The sequence below is a fragment of the Anser brachyrhynchus genome (genome assembly GCF_964034855.1).
Source record: "Anser brachyrhynchus genome assembly, chromosome: 1".
In the NCBI taxonomy this organism is placed as follows: Eukaryota; Metazoa; Chordata; class Aves; order Anseriformes; family Anatidae; genus Anser; species Anser brachyrhynchus.
Genome location: NC_137694.1, coordinates 7575410 through 7593496, shown reverse-complemented (window position 1 = coordinate 7593496; position 18087 = coordinate 7575410). Strand labels below are relative to the sequence as shown.

Genomic DNA, 18087 nt, shown 5'->3' with positions numbered 1-18087 from the left:
CTCACTGAAGCAATTGATTGGGAAAGAGTAGATGAATGTACTCCCATGAGCTCCGCTTAGCGTTAGCTCATGGTGCAGCCTCTCTCTCTGTGGCTGCTGCAAGCCCTTTGCCAACGGAGGATGTTAGGGTTGGTTTCTGCTCTCTTCTCACCTGCTGGAGAGCTTGCCAGGCAGACAGTGCTCTCTAGAATTTGTTGTTCTTCATACATCTGACCTTGCTAGTCACCAAGGAGCTGACCATGATGTTGAAATGACTCTTGTTGCTCTTTGGATGCATATATACTCATATTTATTTCTATATAAAACACAACATACTAAAAAGTAAAGTTATTCATGACCCTGACTTTCATTATACTGCCCCAAAGTAATGAAGTCCTTCGTGTTTACCCACTATCCCTGAAATGCCTTTAAAGCATTGCTTGTTAAGCTGCAAATAGACAACACCACTCGTTTACAAAACCCAAGGCGGACAACACAGACACAAAGCTGCAAAGAACACGTGAAAAGAAATAAAAGACCATATCATGACCCCGCACTCAAATTATCCCCAGTGGCTTCTCTTCTGCTACATTATCCACCCTCAGTGCTCTATCATCTTCAGATTGCATTCATTAGAGCCCCAAACTAGCGCAACCCATTTGATTATTCGGTCTGTATCTGTCACCAAGGTCACTCAGGTTTGACTCTCCTTCACCCCAGTCAGGGCAAAGAGCATCCCAACTCCTTCCTTCACCTGCTGCCACCACCCACTTGGGTTGTGCTCATGTCCCTTGAGCACTGGCCCAAGCAGTTCAGCCCTGCCCATGAGGACATTTTTCTGCCCCAGTTTAGGACATCTGAAAAGTAGACATCTAATTCTGGGCTAATCAGCCTACTCTCTCCTTATAGTTGATGAAAAGTAGTAGGCGCCTCTAACAGGTCATTCATCTTAACCCAAAATTGGCTTCTAAGATCAGACAAGTTGCCTGTGGTCACCTGTGGCTAGGAGGAAACTCAGTTAATGGTGACTAGCTTAAAATTAACCATCTGCCTTCAACAAGTCTGAGTTCAGATGAGAGAAATGCTTCCCTTAATGACTATTTTCACAGAGAGTAAGGCTAACTCACACCTTCAGGCTGGACTCGGGAAAGCTCTCTCTCGGACATCTGAGGTCTTCCAGAGCATATTATTTTTTTTTGCAGAGCTAAACAATGACTGTCCCTTTTTTTTGGGTAAGGTAAGGGAGAGAGAAATTTTTGGGACCTTTTTTATCAGAGTTTCTACCAAGAGCTGTTTTTCGTGGCACTGTTTTGTGCTGCTCCGCAGAGGGACAGAGTAGGGGAGCAGCTCTTCCCACCACCAGCCACAGTGGCTCATAGGGGCGAGGGCCTGCCAGCTTGGTCTGCATCCCGTGAAAAAGGCAGGACACTAAGATAAATTGTAAGGTCCCTCGGTGACACGAGGTGCTCCTTTCTGCCCCGCTGCATCTGTAGAGCCAGATGGTTGAACACTGCTCCGTGTTGGCACCGTAGATCAACTTCACCATCACTGAAGGAACAGTTTGCTGGGAGCCCCTGGGCCATCATCAGGGGCTGCGAACTTCCTACCTGATAAGCAGCAATGACAACGGGGGTGAGGATGCAGCTGTACCTGGCTGCCGCGTCCAAGCACACGTGACTGCACGAGGATTAATCTCGGGCAGCGAATGCACATCATGCGGAGCTGATTATTCACGGCTTGTAGCAGAACAGGTGGTCTGCTGTCAAGCAGAAGGACAAGTGCTTTACCCCCACAGAGTCTGGCATCCAAAAAAATGACTTTTTTTTTTTTTTTTTTTTTTTACTTTGGCTGCTCTGGCAGAACAATGGGTTTTCTGAGCTTCCCCTTGGGGGCTCAAAACTGGGGAGCATTGAGGTCCTGTGCACCCCTGATGCTTCATCCAGGGCAGAATAAAATTGCTGGTCGATGTCCCAGGGGAGCAGTGGCAGCACTGCCATTCACACCAGCAGTGGCGGGGGGGGGGGGATGAGGACGGTGTTGCCTGCCCTCCCTTCTCCCCTCTCTACATAGCAAGCTCTGCACAACATCCAAGCAAATACATTTTTATCAAATGCAAGAGGTAATGTAGTTGAAAATATTACGGTTAAGGGCTGATAGGTTTACAGAGAAAAAAAAAAAAAAAGAAGGAGAAAGAAAAAAAAAACAACCCACAAGCCTGCCAGGGTTTAAAATTGCAATGGCTTTTAATGTATTTCTTGTCCCAATATTTAACTTTCATGCATTGAAAGCAGCCAGGAGAAACTGTTAAAGGTGCAGTTAGAGGCAATTGTCAAATTGTAAATCAAGTGGGAAAAGCACAGTGGGTCAATAAAAATAAATAAGTGGGATGGTCCCTTGGGTGGGATGGAAAAGCTAGTGCTTTTGCTAGCCTGAAAATCACCTATTTCTTCCCCAGTAATCAAGGGTATTTCATTATATACGAAAAAACAGGTGAAGTAGTAAGGAAGAGACAGTCTGAGATTGCTCCCTTTCCAGTGCACTACAGTAACTGCATAAAACCCAGCTGCTACGAAACAAACAAACAAAAAACAGCAAGAGGGACTCCCCCAGCTGTAGTTCTGGATGGATGCAGGTACCCACTCACTGAAACGTGCCACGTAGATGAGCACCTTTTCCCCACAGTTCTCTTCTACACCCTGTATGCCTTCTCCTAGAGTTGCAGATTTCCTACTAGAAGCTTATTCTTGATCAAGTACTCTCAGCCCCAAACTTCATACCCTTCCCAGGCTGTAGCTCTGCACATCTCCTGAGCAGAGATGCTGGTTCATCGCTTCCTATGTACCAGGCTGGGCTCCCCAAGTCATTTTTACTCCTCAGTGCAGACAAATTTGACCTCTGGCCTTTGGAGATCAAAGGCTACGCTCTGACACCATTGTACACTCTACCTTCCACTTCATTTGGTCTGTTTGCCTGGCCACTATTTTCCACACCATTGACAAGGCGCTGGGTGGGTGATTTGTCAGAAGGTTGACAGTTATAGACTGTAATGTGTATAAATAGCCCCTGATTTTTGAGTTAATCAATGGAAAAATGAGGATCAAAGTCAGAAAGGTTACGTACGTGTGTATATATTCCTGCATTGTGCACACACATGGTATAGAGGTCTTCACTGGAAACTACTACACAATGCAGTTATTTTCACGAGCCACCCATGAGCCAAGTCCTCAGCTGCTGTAAGGGAGCAGCAAGTCTGCTGGTGACACAAGAGCTGTATTTTTATGCCATACTTCAGTTTTCCATCACAGATAACCGTGCTTTGCAGTTGTGCTACCCCATAGGACGGGGTCTGTATTGTGCAGGGGTGTAAGGCACCACACAACCATAGGACAAAAAGCCATTGAGGTCAGTATTTTCTGTCCGCTAATGGGTGTAAAGAGAAGAAGAAGGATAGTTTATCATCCTGTTTCCCAGCAATGAGTAAAATTTCTTCCTAAGCTAAAAGTCCTGCTCAGCCCCTTGTGTTTAATGGCCATTGAGAGGACTAAAACCGCTCTAAAATTATCTGTTTCCTTCTGAATCATTTATACCTTGGACTCCTCAGTATCTGTGGGCAATATAGATTCCAGTTTAATGATGTGCTGTATGAAAAGTGCTCTCTTAGGTTCATTTTAAACCGATGTTTGATGATATCGCTGCACGCCTACTCATTCCTATATTACGAGAAACAGATCAGCATTCTTTTTCTATTCCTCTTCGTTACACTATTTATGATTTTAAAGACATTTATCTTCAGCTCCTTTTTATAATTTTTCTGATCCTATAAGTTCTCTATTCGCCTTTTTTTTTTTTTTTTGTGAAAGCCCTTCTACACCTTTGATCAACTCTGCCTCTCGTCTCTCTCCTTCTTCTTTAGCTTTTTGAGTCATCAGAACAACACAGAATCTTTAAAATATGGGTGCACCGAGATTTCTACAGTGGTATAATGAAGTCTGTATTTTATTCTCAATCCCTTTTCTTAGAATCCCTAACGTTCATTTAGCTTTTCACTGCTCAGATTGGGCCGATCTTTTCAGAGAACACACATAGGCAGGTTTAGTTTTTCACCTGGTGTCTCACCTTGCACTAATTGACACAGAATTTCATCTGGCAATTTAATGCTAGGAAAACCTGTGCCCCAGTGTCCTCCTGTAGCCCCCCATGGTCAGCACTGGACTTGGCCCTCCTGAATGCTTCGTGCCACCTGCAAGCCGTGGCACTTCAGTGCCTCTCCTTCCCAGTCTTGGTTAGGAGCAGGGTGGATAGCAGAGGTGTCAGCACGGACCTTATTACTCTATTATTACCCTTCCTCAACTGCAAAAACCTTTGGTTTCTATTTCTACCAATTATTCTTCTGATTTCTACCAGTTATGAATCCCCTTTCTATTTCTATCTATTCTATCCTTTCTATTTCTATCTATTCCCTTTCCATTTCTATTTCTACCAATTATTAATTGGCCAAATGTCTTCACGAAATACAAATTTTTCCCCCATTCTTGTCCAGCCTTAGGCAGAGGGTGCCTGGTTTCTGTGGGGGTCTTGCTGAGCACGTGGAGGCAACAAAAGGGAAAGCAGCCTTCACGGCGTGTGGGCTGCGAGAGGAGCACTGTAGCTGTTACATATTGCATGCACGCAACGGGCTTTTTATGGCCTCATTAAAGTCAACGGGAGCCTGCCATCTGCTTCGGCAGGGGCAGCATCAAGGTATAAAAACATTACGCACTGTTTAGGTGGTGCTTTTTCCTGAGCACTGGCTGATCCTTGCCTTGACCCCAGAACTAGGTATGAGTTATCGTTTCTTTTCTTTAGGAGGGGAAGCAGAAACTGGGAGTAACGCAGAGATTTCAAAGATTATGGCTGTCTCTCATCTGGCCTTATGTGTATGAGCAGAGAGAATGAGAAGCAGGCGAGGGAATTCTTGGCAGCCCGTCTGATGTGACATCCCCCATCAGCAGGTCTCAATTTCCGTCTGACTTTATGATCTCTCTTTCTCAATCTTGCAACTCCAAGACTCCACAGTGAGCTCAGAGTCTGCCAGGAAGGCTGTGAGCTAACTAGGTGACAGAGATAGTGAGGCACAATTGCAGAAGCTGTAATAAGCAGTATTGATTTTGAATAAACACGTGAGTACTATTGACTTGGAGAAGCTGCCTCTTAGCAAGTGGAGGGACTGACCGGCTCCAAAGGGTGGAAAAGTGGACATCTTTTTCTGGAACTGGGTCAGATGAGTTTTAGTCACAGGTATGAAAGTACAACCTGCTTCCAGCATCCTTTTTCTCAGGTCTGTTGGCAGATAAAGGTGTAAGAACCATAGGGCTTTGTAACAGGATGAAGAATAAAGGAAGTGGTTTAGGTGGATTGGTGGAAAAGAGCTGGTGAACAGAGCAGTGTAAGCAAGTGGTGGGTAAGGCATGGTCCAGTGCTTGAGCTGAAGTTTATATCTGAATGATACAGAAATGTTAAAGAGAAGAAAAACTTTGGTCAAGCATAGCTGTAAGAAGCTGGGAAAGACAAGCAGTGAAAACTTAGGACTGTCATTTTCCTCCCATGGTTGAAGAAAGAATCTCCCTATGTCTTATGGATGGATTCCCAGGAATCTTCAAGGGTTGTTTGGCATGAGCTGTATATGGATAGACCAGCCTTGATGCCTTCTCCCAGAATTCTTAAAGCAGCCCCCCACCTCCTTGCCATTTAAAGTACAGCAATCTTCTCTCTTTTATTCATAATGCCAGACACTATCACATCCCTGTTGCACAACATCCCCAGGGTGACACCAGTCCTGGAAAAGGAACATTCAAGCAATGCTTGAAGATCTCTGCAAATGACATCCCTCCAAGATTAATGAGGAGCTACTGTGGACTCAGAGGACTTTGAACTTATCAGCCCTCAGAATTTAGCCCTGAGCTTGACCAGGTAGCACTGAAAGTAGTCAAATAAGATGATACATAGCTGAAAATGGTCATGTTGGCAGCTTATGCCTTGGACTGAGGCAGAAGTGCCTTAATACTTCCCAAGGTCAAAGATCCAGCTTTCACCCTTGAGACTGCTCAGGGTACCTCACTGTACTGGAAAACAGGCCTAGAAATGTTTCCATCCTGGATGTTGCTGCAAACCAGCTTCAGACTGCTCACCCTACCCCTAGAGGTCACCAGTGGCCCCTGGATCTCCAGATGGGATCCAGTCAGCCTGACTGGTTATGTGGATTATAATATTTGCAGTAATGCCATGGATACCTTGCACAGAAATAAAAGAGATTGAGCTCCTTTTCATAAAACCACACATAATGAAAAAGTAGGGCATCTGGGAGACAAAATCCTCCATTTCTTACTATTCCCTAGTTATTCTTTTTGTATGGAAGTAAGAATACTGCCGAATGCAACAGGGGTCTGCTGAAATGAGGGCATTCCTTTCACACATGCATATTCAAAGATTAAAGAGAAAGCTTTGAATTACTTTCAGAAAAGGGGTCAATTATGTAGATTTTACATGGCTTGTTATTAAGGCCAAAACTCACATCATTTTCACAAGGGCTGGAGGACAGCAAGGCAAAGATGTAAAGGCCTGAGTCCAGATCCACCAGGAAGAAGAGAGGGAGAATCAAAACATTGTTAATTATATCCTCTCAAGAAAGGACTTGTGGTGCTAGGAATTCATCCCAGGAGGGTAATTTCAGGGCTACAAGCTGTAATGTATATTATTGCTGGTCTAAGCAGAAGAAGGAAGCAGCTCTGGCCGTGGCACCTTCAGTAGCTTTTTGTAGGGGACTCTACTGGAATTAAAGGCTTGTAACTTAAACAGCCTGCTTTGCAGAATATGATATCCTTTCCCCAACCTACTTGAAATCTTTCAACGCCAATACAATAACAGGTTGAAATAAAACTGGTCAACAATGGTTTCCTTGGACTTTGCAAGCTCTTTGACGAAGTTTCTCACAAAGGCTGTTAGGGAAACCAGAGGTATTTGGTGAAAGATTAAGTATTGTGCCATTGATTTAGAAACTGGCCAGGTCAACAAACAGAACAGGAATGACTAGTTAGCTCTTACAATACCAAAAGCTTGATAAAAGGCTGTCATAGGGAACATATTAGCTATCTTTTCATGCATAAATAAAAGGCTTTGTTTAGGGGAATTAAAACTATTACATTCCCTTGAAATCCAGCAAACTCCAGAAGTGTTGTTAATATTTAATTAATTAATATTTTACACTTTCTTAGATTATTAGAAGGTTACTGAAAATATGGTCTCTTCAATGTAAGGAAAAGACAGATTTTATAATGCCCTTCCTCGTGTTTGATGTTTTTCTGGAGTTTGGGAAGGAAGGTTGGGCCTTATTTTTGGAAAAGTGTATTTGGGTTCATAGTTTCCATAGTGCAAAAGAAAGGAATGGAGAATGGGTGGGAATGATCAATATTTTGTACCTGGATCAAAAATTCACACCATGGGTAAAATAATCTATTTGGATCCTAATTGGATGCCAATGAAAATTTAACATCCTAATAGAGCAGCTTGCTGTTCAACAGCTGATCAAAAATGATCCCATAAAATCACTTTTTGATGGAAATGTAGTTTTCAACTGAAGGTTTAAAGATCATGGAAATTATCACTTTCCAGAAGAAAATATTCAAACTTTTTTCACAAAAACCTAAAACATTTGGGCCCAAATGGGGCCTTTCTCAGATAAAATTGTAGCATCCTATGATGCCCACAATTTACATCAGAGGGAAAAACATTTTCTGATCAGCTTTGTAAATTTCCTGACTTCTTAACATGAATTAGATAGGAGTACAGAAATGATGGATTTGTGGTATAACACTTTTCTTCTAGGGAAGTCAAAACATTTTACAAAGGTATTGATGTCTTGTTAGCATAGGAAAGCTGAGGATAAGGAGAACTGAAGGAGGTACCTAGAGCCTGTACGAGACCCTGGAAAGGAACCTGCACATCCCAAGTCCCTGTACAAGTGCACTCTTAAGTAAATCACAGGGTACATTACTATCACATGAAAATTTCTGAGCTGATCTTTCAGATTTGGCAAAAAGAGACAATAAACAGTCATAATTAGAAAGCTAATTCTGTCTTTTTCTAAAGAGGAAAAATATAGGACTGCACGTTTATCTTCAAATTAAATCGAAGACTATACAACTCCATGTGAGCATTGTTATTTTCCTTTATCAGCAAGGCATTGTTTTGTTGCATGAAATCTGTATGTTCAATAGATTTGATTTTCCAAGCAGCTGGGTTATCTTGCACTGTGAAGGCTCTCTCTTAATCTCAATTGCTGTGCTTTTCTCAGCGCCGTTCCCAGCTGCTCAGAAATGAGCACAGTGCTTTCATCTTTCTTTTCGTGCTCTTATTAGGTGTGACAGTTTCAACAATACCCGTATGTAGAGAAATATGCAGGTTTTAATTTGTTTTTTAAAAATGTGATTGTAAAAAATATAGGCAGAAAGATGTTGTTTTTAAATTATAAAAGTCCTGCCATGATCACACGCTAATGATGTTGGTTTTTTTTTTCCAGATTGCTCTAACACGTAATTGCAGCCAAATCTTATTTATCCACAGGAGACGAGGGAACAGAAAAGAGCTGAAATATGCAAAGTTGGGCCATAGGTGCTTTTCAAGTGATGGTGGCACACAATTAGGATTAATGTATGTATCGGATTGTTTGGTTTCTGGAAGAACATTTTTGAGAGACAGGATTGTTGATTATCCACTTTTCTATGTCTTGTTAAACATTTATAATGCAAAGAAACGTTCCCCTAGCATGATGGGGTCATAGTTTTAGAGAGGATCTATTGGTGTTGTTGGAGCACTAACATGAGAGGAGAGAAAGGAAAGCAAGAATACTTGGAAGGATGGGATCCTTCAATGGAAGACTCTTTGCTTTGAACTTAAACAGGTCAGAGAAAGAAAAAAAACAAAACTGTTTGTAATGCTCATTTTGTTCTGAATGGGTCAAAATGAGGAATCTGAATTTGTACCCAGGAGGTGGGCAGACACCTTCTGCTGCCAGTGATGCGGTCAGTGCTCAAGCTGTACCTTAACCCAATGTACAGTGTACGAGCAACTGCTTCAAAAACTGAGCTGGGAATGCCTGAAAATTCACATCAACCTCAGCGCTGTCCTGGAGGTTGAGCATCTGTAGTGGGAGAGACAGATCTCCCTGCTGCAGACACCACACAATACCTTGTCATTTCTGTTTGGGTTTGCTCTCTCAGTGCAAGGAAGCACTTCACAACCTGGCCCCCATTAAGGCAGGACTGACAGTGTCCACGTGTGGAGAGGGCCACACATGCTAAGTCATGAGGTGTGATAAACCGGTGGCCGTGCACAGGTCTGGACATTTTTCTGCTTGCAGCCCTGGGGAAGAGGGCAAAGGAAAAAGGAACATGCAGAGCAGCAGAAGATACTGTGTTCAGGAGGGGTATTAGATTTGCAAAGGTACCCAGAGATGCATCACCTATAAATAGTTACAGAATGACAGCGAGGTTCCCTTTGGCAAAGATGCCTGGTGTGCAGTGCTGAGATGGATCAGGTTGACAGGCTGCACTGGAACCAGGGCAAGCAGGACTCAAGGAGTCCTCGCACACCCTGCTTATCCAGCCCTGCTACAGTCAGCCCGAGGGCCAAGAAGATCTTGGTCCTCTGCTCTAAATCCAGCAGATCCAGGAAACCGAGAGGACAGTCTCTGGGCTCTGTTCTCTAGCCCACGATCACTCACCCATCTTTGCAACGTGGCTTTGACAAGAAAGCAGTGATATTTCTGCCGGAGGAATGCACATTTGCCCTGGAAATTTCATCATCAGGCCTAAACTAATATAATATATGGATCACATATATATGTGATCACACAATATATGGATCACGGGGTATTCACGCCTGCTGGAAACGTTGCCAGCAAACTCAGGAAGACAAGTAGGTACAAGGCTAACCTGCAGGCTGTTCACTTTGGGGTATTTTCCTGTTTTCCCACTGCAGCCACATTTACTAGCTAGATGCTACATGAGTCCTTACAGTGTGAATTCACACTGTGGAGTTTGTCATCATCCAACCAACCAAGTATTTGATTCGGGTATTTTAGAAGATAAAGCGATGCTGAAATTCTAGGTACTTGAGGCTGGAATAAGGCCTCTAAAACACATTTTTTCCGCATCAAACTCAAGAAAGCAGTGTATCAGCACAATAGCCTAGTCTGCATTATTAAAGGCTATTGGTAAAGGTTTGATCTACAGCCCAACCCTCCTGGGTTGGGCAGCCCAGGGCAAAAAAAGGCTTTTGTCTGATGTAGTTTACTGAAGTTTTTCTAACAAAATAGATTACCAGCAAAAGCATTATTTTGCTAGTGCAAGAATGCCTAAGGACTTTGTCTCTATAAGAAAAACTGATTTTAAAAAATACAGCAAGCTACTTCTTACCAATGATCTGAAAAGCGACAATATTTCATGCAGAAACTGGAGCCCCACGATAGATTTTCTGTAGCAGCAGATGAAAACCTTCTCCTCATGGCAGGTTGATCCTTCTGCTGCAGCTCACTGCTCTTCCCAGGGCAAATAATATAAACCTCATTTTTTCACCTTTTTGTCCTTGCACGTTTTTTTTTCTTTTACCTGAGACTATTTTTTTTCTGATCCAATACCACCTCTAAGATAAACAGGCACACCGGGCATGGGGGCTGGGGGATGGATTTGGGTTTGGGGAGTCTGTAGGAGGGCAGGGGTCCCTTAACTTGCTGTTGCTAGACACATCGTCACACAAAACCGTGCGCTGTGCATGCCTGATGCTCGTGCTTACAGGCTGCCTTGCTGCAGGATGAGCGTTCCTAGAGTGAGATATTTTTACCTCCTGGGTGTTTATCACTTAGTGGGTAATAAATCTGCCGATGTTTCTAAGTGGCTTTTTAAAATGAGGACCACTTAATTATCTCTTGGGCACTGATTTAGAGAAAATCTATATAGTCTGTACGATTTCTCAAAATCCCAGCTGTTAAAGATACCCCTGAGGGGTGTCCCCAAGCCCAAGCACAGCATGGTCATGGAGCCCGGCTCCAGAAGCACACCATAGAGGTGGCTTCAGAGGAGGGTGGCTGGAGGAAGAGGAGCTCCAAGGGATCAAAGAGTTTGTCATTAACAGCTCCTGGTGGTGGTTTCTTGTAATTTATCTGCTCAGGTGACTTGGCCTAGGAGCATCATCTAACTTCTTAGCAAGACCCTGCCCATACCCTAAACTTACCCCAGGGCCCAGGGAGAGTAAGAAACTTACAGCAAGTCACAAATGCGGGGTCCCCTTTGGCTCAGTCCACCTCTGGAGCCCAGCAACGAGCTTTCTGCATCCTGATTTGTTTTTCTGCCTGCTTTATGTCCATGCAGACGAGGAGAACAATTGTTGTTCCTTGCATCTGCAGTACTTTGCCAGGCAAAGGCTGTAAAGAAAGGGTCTCTACAGCCCACTGGTGACCTCCTGCCAGGACAAGCTCCCTGGGTGAGAGTGCTGAGCCTAGATGGCTTCACTCCCATCTTTGCATAGTCAGCTACAGGTGCAGCAGATATTGGTGCAGATGCCCCATTAACAGGCTAAGCAGGGCTGTAAGGAGCATCTTGCTACTAATTCTCAGTTAGGGGGGAAAAAGGATCTAAAAATGTACTTGTGCCTGGAAGGGTTGCTCTGCAGAATGAATCCTTTGCATTTCTTTTGCATCTTCCATCTGTGATTTCATGGTTAATTGATTTATCCATGCAATGTTCCTGTGAGATATAGATTATCTCCACTTTCAGAGTGATAAAACTGAGTGCGTAAGGGTTTGCGATTCAATTTGCCCTAAGCCCTCAAGGGACTACAAGGCAGAGTAGACCTGGGATGCCCTCGTCCCTGCTCCTCAAACTCAAGGTGGTCTCCCTCTCCTTGGGGAGATGCAGAAGAAATCACGCCACCACGTGCTACACCCAGTGGACCAGAGAACTGCCAGAAATGTTCAGCAAGGACTTGCTGGGCCTGGCCAAGGCACGAGGCATGGAGCTGCCCTGGCCCCATGGATGAGTGCTGAGGGACAAGCCACTAGTGGGGAAATGCCATGACCACATTCACGTGGTTTGCTTTTATTTTCAATCATCCCAGTGTCGATGACTTCACCACAGCACCAGCTGCACAGATTCTGCTGAAGGTTTGAAGATCAATGTCTGGAACAATCCTGGCTACAGCTCTTCAAGGGGATCAAAGCTCAGTCCTCAGGTCATGCGGCTGAATTTTATCTTCCTGGAAGCTGTCAGAGACTTTTACCTGCTGCTGGTTAGAGGGAGACACATAATGCATATTTTGGTTTACATCTGCATAGATCCTATACGGGCTAATAGAATACAAACATCAGTCTCCTTCGAGTCAATAGGAAACAAACACCCACAACAGATTTCTTTCTTCGACTAAATTTAAGCCTTCCTTAAATCTTGAATTGTGCTGCTGAAGGGTGCTGAACTGCCTTTAAATTGTTTTCAATAAGCAAAGAAAGGTGAAGAGAGAAGGACTGTTAAGAAATGGTGAGGACCTTGCAAATGTAATAGCAGATAAAAAACAGGTGAGGAAACACTTAGAAAAATTGGGTGCCCAGCAGACATTATATCCAGGTGATGTTAAGACTTTGGTGTAAAATGAATTAGCTGATTAACTAATTGAACTGCTGTCCTATATCTTTGAAAATGTCACGTACAACAGGCAGGTTTCAGGCAACATGTATGCTTTTGACCCCATCTCCCCAAGCCAAAATTTTTGGCTTTTTTCCCAAGATGCACATATCATCTGCCTTTATTTAAAAAATTTGGATCCACCATCACCGTGCCTGCCCCCTTACTGCGTGCCAGATAACTCAGATGAGCAATCACAGGATTAAGATAATGAGGAGGAACCATAATGAGATGTTTTCATCCTTATTTCTGCCAGGATTATGGCAGAGAAAACATAAAAAATGCATTTCTGTTAGGCAGCTTGGACACGCATCACCTTATTCTAACACAGGTCAAGGGAATAGAGCCTTAGAAGTGCCAGTTCACTCCACATACTATAAAGAAATGATAATGAACCAGCTGTGCTGGAGGCAGCCGTAAGTGTAGACATTTGAAGTTGTCTGAGACAAATCCCACTTCTGAAGATTGACCCTGATCCGTGCGTTTTGTCGTTGTTTCCAGCTGAAGAAAAACTGGGGTCCCTGAATTTTAACAGCGTCTAATAGTGGCGTGAATTCCAGCTTCAAATATTAATTCAAATGAGGCTTTGATGTAAGTGGGGATCGTTGCTTAAGCCGAAAACAGGCTGATGATATGTATTCATTATATGTAGAAGCTCTCCTGTGCCTTGCTGGGGATGTTGTGCCGGCATCATTATTTTGCATCTTTATTGACATTCTGGGAGACAGAATAAATGTCCCATTAGGCCAGTAAAGATGGAGAAATTAAACAGCAGGGAGACCTAGGATCAGCAGTATTAGGAGAAGAATATCTCTGTAGTCTGTTGCAGTGAAAGGAGCGCCCAGACAGGGCTAACACAAATGCAGATACTTAGATCCCCTGCCCCAAGGTGATGTGTCTAAGGGGTTAAAAGGTTTGAGAGGACCTAGGGTTTAAATGAGCTGAAAGGGCTCCAGAAAGCAAATGGGCAAGAAAACAGGAGGCTATCCCAGACCTCTGCGTGTCTTTACCACGTAGTCCTCACCTTCTTCCCAAAGCCAAGGAAATTTGCTCAGAAACTGTCACAGACGGGATATGAAGGGACTGATAGCTGGTCAGCCACAGGGAGTCCTCAGGGAGGCTGGGAGCTCATGGGATGGTAAGATAAGGAGGGTCTTACAGACACCTAATGGAGCAGGAGGACACATGCAGCAAGAAATACCCATTACAGAATAAAGCAGACACATGTTGCTGGCATCAGTGGGACAGGGATTTTATCTGGGGGGTCCACAGAAGCCCCACTTGAGTGGCGGGGGGAGGGCTCTCACCTCTTCCAGAAGATAAATCTACCAGAGTTGGTGATGACTCCAAGCTTACCAACAGTGCATGGACCACAAGGGTTGAACAAACCAAGATAAAAATATGTAAATGAAAGAAAATGTAAGCACATCATGGGGGAAAACAGGGTCCCTTGTTTCCCAAGGTCCTGTTTTCAGGCACATGGTCATGTCCTGTGAAGCAGCCTGTCTCCATTAAATAAGGGACATGCTGGATCTTCCTCAAACTCTGCCATCCTCTTGTCTACAGGGGTCATAGTTTTTCATGCAGTTGTATCTTCTAGAGTTGGACAGGCCAAAACTGTGCTGACATTTTGGAGAGGAGATGGCCCCCAGCTGCTCTCTTCATTTTGGGTTCTAATTTGCTTCAAAACTAACCCAAACCCAAACAAAAGCACCTTGTCATGACACAATATTTTACAGGACTGCTTTGGGACAAGACAAAATTATTGTTTTGTATTTTGCCAGCTCTGTCTATCCATCTTCTCTTTCTGCTTTATCCCAAGCCTTTGTGTTCACTCCCTCCCCATCTCCTTTTTTACAGGCCAAAATAACCAAAGTCCAGGATTTGCATAGTTGTAATGACATTATCCTTCAGAGAAATGGCTATTTCTCATTGAGAGCCTTGCCTGCCCCGCGAGAGCTAGACCTCCTCTCCCCATGCACACAGACGTGTCTATAGAGCAGCAAGTGCATTTATGAGAATCTGCGGAGTATCTGGGAGTCACCTTGCATCAGAGGCTGTGTTTTTACAGACATAAAATGGCTATAATCAGGTTTCTAACTGAGAGCATAATAGCCGTGCTTTACCAGACTTGCAGCTTGGGGAAACGGCACTTAATTTGACAGAGATATTAACAGGGATGGCAGTGGAGTCCTTTACATTGGAAAAGCAGCTTCTGTTATCTTGTTCTGTTGATTTGTTCTTGCAAACCAAACACACTCGGTGTTTGTTGCTTTCTACACTGGAGTGAACACTGTGCCCTGTCTGGATGGTTACTGAAGTGGATGAATAAATCATCTACCTGGTTGTTGGAAACGCATCTACCGACCAAATGCTCTAGTAAAATGCTCTGAATGTGTCTTGACTTTTAACACCCAGAACAGCAAATACACCTAGCAGAGAAAGGAAAATACAGCTCCGGTTACTGTGTGGGGAAGAAAGTGCTATTGTATTTCCAGCACATGCTTTGTCAGAAAACTGAACATGAATTTCAGCCTCGTGGTTATGCATCCAGGAAGCCAGGACATCCAGAGGCCATCTTCTCTGCTGCGGCAAAATCTCTGGACAGCAGCAATTATTTTAGTCTGTAAGCCTCATCTCTACAGCTCCTGTTTTTCATCTATAGATCGTGTAAGCACACGTGTTGGGATAGAGAGAAGGAGAAACAGGGTGGTCAGAGCCTTGTCCAGGTCACCAAACGAGAGCCTGGTCCTGGAGACCCAACCAAGCTGGTGGCAAGGCATTGGGGTCCGCATATCTGCTGGGGTGATCTTCTTGCATGTCGAGAGGCAGCTAATATTTCCTAAACTACCACATTGACTTAAGAGGAATAGTAATAATAATAACAATTAATAATAATAATAATGCTGAGGTTGTTGATGTGTCATAAAGATAAATGCCCTCCTGTTGCTGGAGGAGGATGGACAGACCCTGATGGCAGAATGCTTAACTGGCTTTGCCATAAGTCAGCCTCTCACTCAGATTTGTACAGATATATTCAGATACGATTTTTTTAATGTCTGTCTTCCAAATCCGGAAGGCAACTAAAACAATCTTAATAATGCCTTGAGACCTTAAAATTCATTGCATTGCTTTGCTTTCATGGAAAAGGCGTAACTGTCCTGGAAAAAAGCAGGTCATTAGTGCCTTAAAGATGAGCTCACAAAAGGTGTTTCCAGCCCTCGCTACAACCAGAGCCTTATGAGGGTAAGTTGGCAAACGATTTTGACACCACTTACTCATGCAAATGCTGCATCAGTGGAACAGCTTGCAAAGAGCACGGGGCTGCCCTGTGTTTACTTCCCCGGAGGCGGCTCTGCCTCCATCCGGAGCCCCGGGGCAGATCTCAAAGGACTGCAGCCAGCAGCCTCAGAGGGGAAAATCTCCCTTCTCCGATTTGAAAATACGCCCTATAACCAACAACAAATAAACACGGCTCTGGTTTCTCAGGGCTGCCAAAACAAAACACCCAGTGCGGTGCTGTTCCTCCCCTTGCATCACCGACAGAGCTGCCAGCTGAGTTGCGCCCGTATCCTTGGTGCCTTGGAGCAGTCCCAAGCAGGAAGCACACAGATAAGCTTTCAGGAGCTGGGCAGCTTTTGTACTGCTGGTCGTCACAAAATAAATAAATAAAAGACCCCAATACCTGGCCACCAGCTAGTAAAAAGATCACATTTTTAACTCCAAAAATCCCTGCTGAGAATACAGCCTTTCTGAGAACAAAGCTTTATATATGCCAAGAGATGGCTTCAGAAAGAGAACTGAAAGATGACTTTTTTGAACCCTCTTTATAATTTAATCTACAGCTGCAAAGGAGCCTGGAGGAGCAGTGTCATCCCGGGTAGGAAGCACCCAACCATCAACCTGTGCCCATGCTGCACCTCTCGTATACCGGGATACTCATGCAGGCAGCAGCTGTGAGCGCCTACAGCTCATTCCACTCCAGCCAGAGTGGGTTTTGCTGGCTCCCAGTGCTTCCCTTTGCACTTTTCAAAAAATCAGCTTCCTCACTGTCCAGAGGTCTCAGCCTGCTCCCCAACAAGCAGGGTGCACAGCCCTGGCAGCAGCGAATGGTGCTCACCACTGTGCTCAGCACCTTTGCATTTTTTTGGCAGTGTGTCATATAAATAGCGTGTCATATAAAAAAGCTCAAGAAAACATTCATAATTTGGGATTCCACGTGGTTTCACCTTTTATTTCTCACCTTTTTTTTGTGTGTGTGCGTCTGTTTTTCCTTTAAGGAAAAAAGACAGCAGAAGAAAGGAATTTCAGGACATTTTCAAACATGTGTTTTGTCTGGATGAATGAAACGAAGTTAGGTGTGGTGATTTATTTTTTTTTCACAGCAGAGAGATTAATTGCTGAAAGCAGCTATATTTAACCACAAAAAACGAAGCCTAAAAAAAACTAAAAGAGGCTGGTCTTTGTAGGGCATAAGCAAGTCTGACCCTTTTTTAGGTAGCCCCTGAACAGTTTGCCTTTGTTATTCTATCCGTGGACTTGTAGTAAAAGCAACAACCTAAATACAAAGCTCTCAGTTCCCCAACCAAGCCCCGAGCTTCTGCAGGTGCTGATTCTGATTTGCAAATGGTACTTTTCAGAGACCTGTCTGCTGCTTTTGACTTTTATTCGTAGAAATGAAAAGCGGGGTAAATCTGGAGAAGCGGTGAAGAGAGAAGCAACAATCTCCCTAACATTTGGAGGCAAATGTTGCACTTACGGAAAGTATGCAACAAAAATGAAGCGAGGGTGGAAGGCGCTCCAAATGTTAAATATTCATTAGCATTCCCTACGCTGCCTGTTCTAAATATAAGATGCGTTTCAGCGCAGCCCCTGTGTATGGCTGGGATGCCTCCCTCTCCCATATATGATGCCAGAGCGATTTGGATGGTGGGGAAGTCGCCATGGCAACACCTTGATGCTACATTTTGTTCGCCGGATGAAATGACCAGGCGTGAGGTCGGCACGCAGCGTGTATACGGGATGCTGCCCAGCCACGGCAGTGTCTTTTGTCCTGCCTGGGGGCATGGGCTTGGCAGGGGTGAAAACCATGCAAGGTCTGGCTGTTTCCCCTCCCTCATTTAGCCTGAGGGATGACTACTTGGCCAGCTTGGGGTCAGGGAGGCAACAGTGGATTTTGGCAGCCCCAAAGAGGGGATCAGTGATCTGTAAGGGAGGTGGGACCAAGGGCTGGGAGATCTTGGCCACCAGCAGCTCTGGAGGATGGTAGGCAGGAGGAGATGGCTGCTCTGAGGGCAGTGGAGATCAGGTCTGGATCCAGACTCCTTCTGCTCTTCAGGACGTCAGGGCAGGCAGTGTAACTTCCCCTGTGTTGGGATCCCCACCCCAAAGATTAGGAAGG

The 18087-nt window shown here is 44.3% G+C and overlaps 1 protein-coding gene and 1 long non-coding RNA gene across 3 annotated transcripts in view; one reads left to right on the top strand and one right to left on the bottom strand.

Moving 5' to 3' along the window:
- Positions 1-18087, top strand: part of FRMD4A (FERM domain containing 4A) — a 362843-nt gene that overhangs the window by 66060 nt on the left and 278696 nt on the right. The gene's annotated exons all lie outside the window — the stretch shown is intronic.
- LOC308200353 lies at positions 845-14655 on the bottom strand. The gene is made up of 2 exons (XR_013955554.1): positions 11275-14655; positions 845-1586 (listed from the first exon to the last, which is right to left on the bottom strand). It is a non-coding gene; the product is annotated as an uncharacterized lncRNA (long non-coding RNA).